Here is a 9,002-nt window from a genome sequence, read left to right on the forward strand (position 1 = left end):
AGTCAGTTTCCAATAAATGTCTATTGAATTGAATGGACTCCATTGAATCCTCCTCCCTAATGATAGTCCTATAGCCTAGAACCAGACCTCCTGCAGGGACATCTCAGACCACCACTGGCCCAGCATGCCCCATTTCTTCAATCGCTACTAGCAACTGAAGGGAATGGGGGATTTTCTTTGTAGAGGAAAAGCTGGTGGTTAGAGTGAATTGGGGTGAAATGCAGAAGCAAAGGTCAGTGATCAGATGATAATGGCTAATAGGAGAGCAGGGTAGGGGTGGGGGGGAAACCCAAAGGGAAGTCCCATATTTGAAGTCAGAGCACTTGGGTTCAAGTCCAATCTCAGCCACCTATTCAGCAAAGCAAGTAGATGAAGCTATCTCTGTGGTTGCATCTTCCCGTGAACATAGAAGAGTCTCTAATTGCATGCTGCCCCTCTAAAAACAAAAACAAAAAAGCAGAATGTTATATTCTTTTTTGTTTGTTTGTTTTTTTAACAATATTTTATTTGATCATTTCCAAGCATTATTCATTAGAGACAAAGATCATTTTATTCCCCCCCCCCATAGCCGACACTCAATTCCACTGGCTATCACGTGTTCTTGATTCAAACCCATTTCCATGTTGTTGGTATTTGCATTAGAGTGTTCATTCAGAGTCTCTCCTCAGACATGTCTCCTCAACCCTGTAGTCAAGCAGTTGCTTTTCCTCAGTGTTTTATTCTTTTTAATACAGAGATATTTTATTTTCCCAATGACATGTAACCACAATTTTCCAAAATTACACATTTCCAAAATTCCAAAAAAAAAATTATAAGATATAAATTGCTTCCTTCGCTCCCTTCCTCCTCCTCTCAGAGATGGTGAGCAATTTGATATGAGTTATATGTGTATTAGCATTCGAAACATACTTCCATGTTGGTCATTGTTATAAGAGAATACTCAAGGGGGCAGCTAGGTGGCTCAGTGGATTGAGAGAACTAGGTCTAGAGATGGGAGGTCCTGGGTTCCAATCTGGCTTCAGACTCTTCCTAGCTGTGTGACTCGGGGCAAGTCACTTAACCCCCATTGCCTAGCCCTTACCACTCTTCTGCCTTAGAATCCTATTGATTCTAAAATGGAAGGTGAGGGAATACTCATATAAAACCAAAACCCCAAAATAAAACTAAATAAACTGATGTGAAAGATAGTTTGCTTCCATCTACGTTCAATTCCAACAGTTCTTTCTCTGGAAGTGGACAGCATTCTTTGTTCTAAATCCTTCAGAGTCATCCTGGATCACTCCATTGCTGAGAATAGCTAAGTCTTTCACAGTTGATCACCTCTAGCATGGATTTCTTTTCTATGCAGTTGGTCAGATACAGTTATTCCTACTCTCTAACATTGTCAGTCCCATTCCCGTTCCCTAGTCTAACACATTAGGAACTGAGGTGTCAGATTCCAAATATGGCGGCCGAACTGTCAAGGATAAGAGCGAATAGCTCTCTATAGAAATGCTGACGTCTGTCGAATTTTGTGGTTCTTTGTTGTCTTCCTTCCTGCCTTATTTATAAATGCTCTTGAGATAATCTGGCTTAGATGGGACTCATGTCAAGTTTTCTATTGATCCATTTTCCATTCCTCCTCTCTTGGTTGTCATGGGAGCTGATATGCTTGTAATGTTCTGTCATCTTGCTAATAAAGTTTTGCAAAAAGTTTGTGCTCCAAATCAAGGCCACCCTGGGCTTCTATGTCTCTCTAATTGGCAAAGAGAATACATATTTGCAGGCTAATGCAGTTTCTGACCTCTTTTGATCTCCCTATTGTAGCAATAATTTTATGTCAGTTAGCAAAGAGATGTAAAATACTCAAAAGATATAATCTAATCAGAGAAGGTGATAACAAAAGAAGATGTGAACTAAGAATGGTAAGTCCTGGGGAAAACATCTACTGTGATTGGTAGGTGTGAAAATTTAGGCAAGGTGATATAAGAGAAATTTCTCTTTAAAAGGAGCTGGCTCTCTGAACCTAGTGGGAGTTTGAAGTTAGATGGAGGAGCTGGGTCTCTGAACTCAGTTGAGGAGTTGAGGATTTCAGTGAAGGACTGGAGTTTTGCTTGGGACAAATCTTGTGGTAAGTGATTAAAGACTGACTAGTCTCTCTTAAGACTCAGGCCTAGGCCATTTGGCCTAGGCCCTTCCTCCTATTTTCTCTCTTTTCTCTCTCTCTCTCTCTCTCTTTCTCTCTCTCTCTCTCTCTCTCTCTCTCTCTCTCTCTCTCTCTCTCAATCTCTCTCTCTCTCTCTCTCTCTCTCTCTCAATCTCTCTCTCTCTCTCTCTCTCTCTCTCTCTCTCTCTCTCTCTCTCTCTCTCTCTCTCTCTCCTTCCCTTAAATTCCTTCATTTGTATTAATTAAAATCTCCATAAAACCCAGCTGTCTTGGGTATTTTCATATTTGGGAATTTTTCCCATGGCAACCACTTATTTTTTATTTAAATCAAGACACTAAAAATCATCTTTACAGTTTGGAAATTCACAGTCTTGAAACCCACATTTTCACGGTTACACTAGCCCTTGAAAGGGCTTCTTCTGACTTAGGACTAATACATAGTATAGATTATAAGATGGAAGCTAAGGATTTTTAAAAGATAAATAGATAGACAAGTAGATAGGTAGATAGATAGATGGATAGAGAGAAAGAGAGATGGAAAGAGATGATAGATAGAAAGGAAGCTAGATAGATGATAGATAGAGATAGATAGATGGAGACAGATAGATGGATGGATAGATAGATGATAGATGAATGGATAGACAGAGAGAGAGATGGATAGATGGATGGATAGATATATAGATAGGCAGATAAATGATAGATAATAGATGGATGGGATGGATGGATAGAAAGACAGAGATGATAGATAGATGGATAAATAGATGGATGAATGGATAGATAGATAGATGATTTTTTTTGTCCATTTTCCACTTTGTAGTAAATTATTTAAATACATCAAATTGATTATAATGCTATAGCTGTAAATGGTTTTATTCTTATCTTTATTCTTTCTTATAACTTAAGTAATTAATTAAAACTCTAATCTTCTTCCTTCTAATTTGATATTGCCTTTTACTCTAATTGATGATCAAACTACATACATAATGATTACCACATCAGAAACCAATTATTTCCTGTCTGTTAAGATGTAGTTAATTTCTTTTTTTTTGTTTCTGTTTTCATTGGTTCCATTTTCCTGTTTGGGGTTTAGTTTTGGTTTGGTTTATTTTGCTTTCTTTCCCTGATGACGATGCTGAAGGCTCATCACATCTGGCACCATTGGAATCATTTGCTAAAGAAAATATTCATGTGATATGAACATTGGGCTTCAGAGTCCTCTCCAGGCTCTGGCTGCTCCATCATTTTATCATAGAACACATATTCCAGGAAGTTTTTGGTTTCAGATTGTTGTTGGGGGGGGGTTATCTCTCCCTTTGCCAACCTTAGCAATGAATTCACAAGTACTGAGATTGACTCAGTTCGTCAGGTTGCTTGTAAAATTTGTCTACTTCTTCATCCTCTACAACAATTATCCACGAATAAGATGCAATTATCTTCATGGTGGTCTTCTTCTTAAGTTCATCATAGGACCATATATTTAGAACAAGAAGGAACCTTTTTTCAATGAGGTTTTGTACCTCTTTTACCATTTGACCAATTATGTGTGTGTGTGTATTTTTAATGATGGTGTTTTCTTTGATATTCTTTGTACCTCTTTTGGACAAGCTGTCAATTCTTTTTTCAAAATATATATTTTAAAACCTTTATATTCTGTCTTAGAATCAATACTAAATATTGGTTCCAAGGCAGAAGAGTGATAAAGGCTAGGCAATGGGGTTAAGTGACTTGCCCAGGGTTACATAACTGGGAAGTGTCTGAGGTCAGATTAGAACCCAGGACCTGCCATCTCTAGACCTGGCTCTCCCTCTACTGAGCTACCCAGCTGCCCCCTTGGATTCTTTTATTTTCATTGCTATTCATTCTTCATTTTGGAAGACCAGTGTCATCTTGACTTTTGAGTGCACGTCCCATCTCTAGACCTGGCTCTCAATCCACTGAGCTACCCAGATGCCCACTTCATCATTTTTTTCATCACCCTCATGGTCATTCTTTCCTGACCAATGCTCTGGTCCTTACTCAGGAAGGGACCTTGCCTCCCTGTAATCATAAGCACCAGTGCTCTGATCCAGCCTGGAATTGTGATTTGGAGGTGAATTTGGATAATGAAGTTAACAAACAGAGCCCTTTCCTGTGCCCAATGCCAGTGCAAGGTGCCCTGGAGTCTCCTTCTGACCACTTATCCAGTCCCTTTGCCTACTCTGGACTGGGAGTTCCTGAAGCTGTCCTAGCTCCCTCCAAGGCCCATTGCTGATCCTGCCATTATATGCACTCCCCCAGTGTCACAGACCTTTCCTGCTGATCTCCTAAGTCAGGGGTCCCCAAACTTTTTACACAGGGGCCAGTTCAGTGTCCCTCAGACTGTTGGAGGGCCAGACTATTAAAAAACAACAACTATGAACAAATCTGTATAGCGCTGTCTAGGATAGTAGAGGCTGCAGCACTGGCTGTGATGGGTCTGTCACACCTTGCACAGGCCACTGCTCACCATACTGCTGTTTTCCATTTTTCAGTCACATAATCCTTTGCACAGCACCTGGTTCTCAGAACAAGGAACCACACAAAGAATTATGTCACTGGAAGTAGTACTGTACATGAGTGATGCCACATACAGTGCTCCTCTCACTGACCACCAATGAAAGAGGTGCCCTTTCTGGAAGTGTGGTGGGAGCCAGATAAATAACTTCAGGAGGATGCATGTGGACCACAGGCCATAGTTTTGGGACCTCTGCTTTAGAATTTGGGGGAGACAAGATAGTAAAGGATTCATCACAGTCTAAACCTCCTGACATTTCCCTCCAAACAACTTAGAAGTTAAACCTCAAATTAAATTCTGGAGTAGCACAGCCAACAAAAAGACTTGAGATGAGGCATTTTTCCTGCCCAAGACAACTTAGGACAGTGAACTGGCCCCCTGTGTAAAAAGTTTGGGGACCCCTGCTATAAATGATTATGTGATAAAGACACATCCTATTGTACCAAGTTCAGCTGCTATAATTTCTTCCATTCCAAGTCAGGCAAGATATTTCACCATGGTTAATTTATGCTCAGCATTTTTCTCGATACCAACTCATGAGGATTCTCAAAAGATCTTTGCTTTAACCTGGGGGAAAAACCAAGTGGATGTGGACTTGTTTGCCTTAGGGTTTCACCGATTTGCCAAGCCAATTTTTTACAAATTTTAAATAGAAATCTAAAAACCATAACATTCAAGGAAAGTAAAATAATGCATTTTGTAGATGATATTCTCCTTGCATCCCCAAATGCTAAAGTGTGTCTCAGAGACAGCAAAATTCTTCTGATAGAATTATATAAACATGGGCATAAGATATCCAAGGCAAAACTACAGTGGGTTTAAATTAAAATTACAGATTTGTGTTATCACAGGGTTCCAGAAGTATCACATGGAAAAGAATAACAGACATCTAGAAACTGAGTGCTCCTCAGACCAAAAAGCAACTCAGAGCTGTTCTTGGAACAACTGGTTTCTGTAGACAATGGATACTTGGGTATGGTGAATTAACAAAGTGTCTAACAGACTTAACCAAGAATATAGGGTATTAGTTGATAAGAGTAGTAGTTTATGGTTTTAATGTTTGCATGAACATTGTGTTTATCTTTTGCTTTTGATGTTATTTGCTTGTGCTTTTGCATATGTTTGTAATTTGTAATTGTTTATTATTTAATTCCCTTTTTCCTTTCCTTGATAAATCCCTAGAATAGGATAGTATTAGATAAGTTAAGATAGTTGAGTGTATGTTGTTTGCTATTTGGGGTAGATATTTTAGTTTAAGTAATATGTAAGTGAGTTAGTGCACAAATGCCAAAAAATAGTATTTTCAACACGATTTAGGCTTTGTGCAAAAGGGGGACTGTAGCAAAGGAAAGTAGAAGTTGCAAGAATGATTGAAAGAGACCTAGAATCTTTCATGAGCTGGTTGGGCCAGAGTTCCAAGGAGAAGTTTCCAACTAACTCAGTCTAGAGCTGAAAGTGAAGAAGGAAGGTGTGTAACTGAGATTCCCTGAACAAACCACTTATCAAGCAACTGGCCTTTGAGGATCAACTGACTGAGGGTGAGAGGAAAATCTCCAGTCTTCCTGGTGGACAGATTGACTGAGGAAAAGACCTCTACCTTGCTGGGACCATCTGAGGACACCACAACTGGGATTCCTGATAATGACCAACCATTGACTCTGTGTGTGTGAGATTCTGGATTTACTTTGGGATTTATTCTTAAGCTTGGATAGTCAAATATAGTGGGCAAAAAGTCAGATGCTACCTTTCCCCTTATTCCTTTCCCAACATCTTTCCCTTCTCTGTTAAAATACCCAAGTTATTTAAATGTTATTTTCCCTTGTGTATAACCCTTTCCCCTTTCCTAAAATTCCCACAACAATATCAAATATCTGTAAAGTTCTTTGCCACTCTTAAAAGCCCTATCTCTGTTCACAGAACTCTAGGATCTCAGTAATTTTTTCATAGTGCCTCTAGGTCAAAAGAAATATCTAATAATTTTGGTTATTAAGTAATTAGGTCAATAATTTTAATATCCCTCTGCATTATAAAAATACCAGAAGCACAAGCTCCAAAAAGAGCCCCACAGCATGGGTCTCAGCCAAATTTATCTCCCAAGCCCCTGTATGTCAAATGAGGATGTAACTTAAAAGGATGCTGGGTATGTAGCTCAGGTGTGGCAAATTTTCTACCTGCACAGCACCCATAGGAATTTCCCGTGTTACCCTGGAATGCCTTGGTGCAGAGTTTGGGAACTATAGCACTATGCAAATGGTAGCTAAATTATTATTAAGTGCACAAAATAAGGTACATAGAAGTACAAAGGAAAATGACTATAATATATTGAAATCTGCATTCAAGTATTAAGAAAACAAGTTCAAGAGATCCAAGTTAAGAGTCCATGTTCCAGCCTCATGGGAAGAGCTAATGCTAGTGAGAAGCCCAAAACCTAGGTGTAAGAGAAGGCTATGGTTAGTTATAGTTTTATGTAAGAAATTCTGCCTTAGCTAATCATTAATCATGAATGAACAAAATAGAGAAATTTGCACTCCAAAGGCAACAGGGGAAGGGAAGAAGGAACCCTCCCCGTTTCTTTCACCCATCATTTTTCAGCCACATCCCATTTTCAAAGGGTTGGAATAGGAAGAGTAGGTATGGGGGAAGAGAACTAGCCATATCCACATCCCAGTTTAGTTTCCATTCAAAAGCTTCGATGGAGGCAAAATGGGGAGTAATGAGCATGGTGAACCACAGGGGAGTCTGTTGAAGGAGCAGGGCTGTTAAGCCTGTGGAAGAAGAAATTTAGAGGGCACAGGATAGCTGAGTTCATGTATTGGAAGAGATGTCATATAGAAAACAGATATTCATTTGGCCCCAGATGATGGATGGAACTGAGAAGAGTGAGTGGAAGTTACAAATTGGCAAATGTAGGATTCACCTAAGAAAAAATTTCCTAAAAATTAGGGCTATCCCAAAGTAGGATGATCTGTCTGGAAGAAAGGAGTTCTTCCCCATTAGGGGGTCTTCAGAAAAAGGTTAGATATGCATTGAATGGATTTGTTTTGGTGATATTTATTTGGGTAAAGGTTGGCCAAGGAAGCCTTTCAAATGCCATCCAAATCAAGAGATTTTTTTGGTTCTCCAGTCTACCCTACTGACCTATCTCAGGAGAGTTTTACCAAACCCTAGAAACCTCTTCACCCTAGAAGCCTCCTCCACCCCTGGGCTGCTTCTGACATTGGAAGTGTCCTCTGTGCCTCCGTTTCTCTCTCTGATTGGCTGGTTCCTCCCAGAACCTCCATATTTGTGGAGGTTGCCCAGGTCAACTATAGCTTCATTCCTTTTCCAGTGGTATGGATATTGGTCCACAGGACTTTCTCTGCTGCAGAAACCTCTTCCCCTTGAAGCTCACTCCATGCCACAACTGAAAGTACTCTCTCTCCTTGAGTTCTCTCTCTGATTGACTGGATCAAGAACTTCTATTTTGAAGAGGAGGCACAGACCAACCATATTTTCATTCCTCTCTGGGCTGCACATCTCTACAAAGGATTTTCTCTAGGCACCCAGTACTTTCATTTCTACCCAACCCTTTTCATCTCCCTTTTTTGTTTATTTATTTTTTTATCTGCTTTTGGTGGTTGAGTGGAAGCTCCTTGAGGGCAGGAGTAGTTTTCCTTCCTGTTTATATTGATATTCCTTGAGTTTAGCCACTCATAAAGTCAGCTCTTAAGAAAGATTTTATTGACTTGCTGAAAGGAGATAGTAGCTAGATAAAGGCAACCGATGCTGAATCCTCAAGTGGACCCCCAGGGGAAGCAGTTGCAAAAGAGGATAATCTCTGCATCTTGCTTTCCAGCTCTACTCATAATAATGACAGCCTAGCATTTATATTGTCCTTTAAGGTTCACAAATCACTGTACAAATAATTATCTCTTTTTAACCCAACAAAACCCCTTTTATTATGCCCATTTTGTAGTTGAGGAGGTGCGAAGTGCTACAAGTGCTTCGAGGTGATGTAATGGATAGAGTGCCATGACTAGAGTCTGGAAAAATCCATCTTTCTGAGCTCAAATCTGGCCTCTGACATATACTAGATACCCTGCCTAGCAAGTCACTTACCCTTATTTGCCTCACTTTTCTCATCTGTAAAATGAGCCCGAGAAGGAAATGGCAAAGTCCTATACAATCTTTGCCAAGAAAACCCCAAACAAGATAAAAAAGAGTCGGATGTGATTGAATAACAAACAAAAGTTGAGGAAACTGAAGTGACTTACCCAGGGTCACACAAATAAATGTGTAAGGCTGGGTTTGAACTCAAGCCTTCTGGCTTTAAGGTTCAGGGCT

This window comes from Monodelphis domestica, chromosome 8 (genome assembly GCF_027887165.1).
Source record: "Monodelphis domestica isolate mMonDom1 chromosome 8, mMonDom1.pri, whole genome shotgun sequence".
NCBI lineage: Eukaryota > Metazoa > Chordata > Mammalia > Didelphimorphia > Didelphidae > Monodelphis > Monodelphis domestica.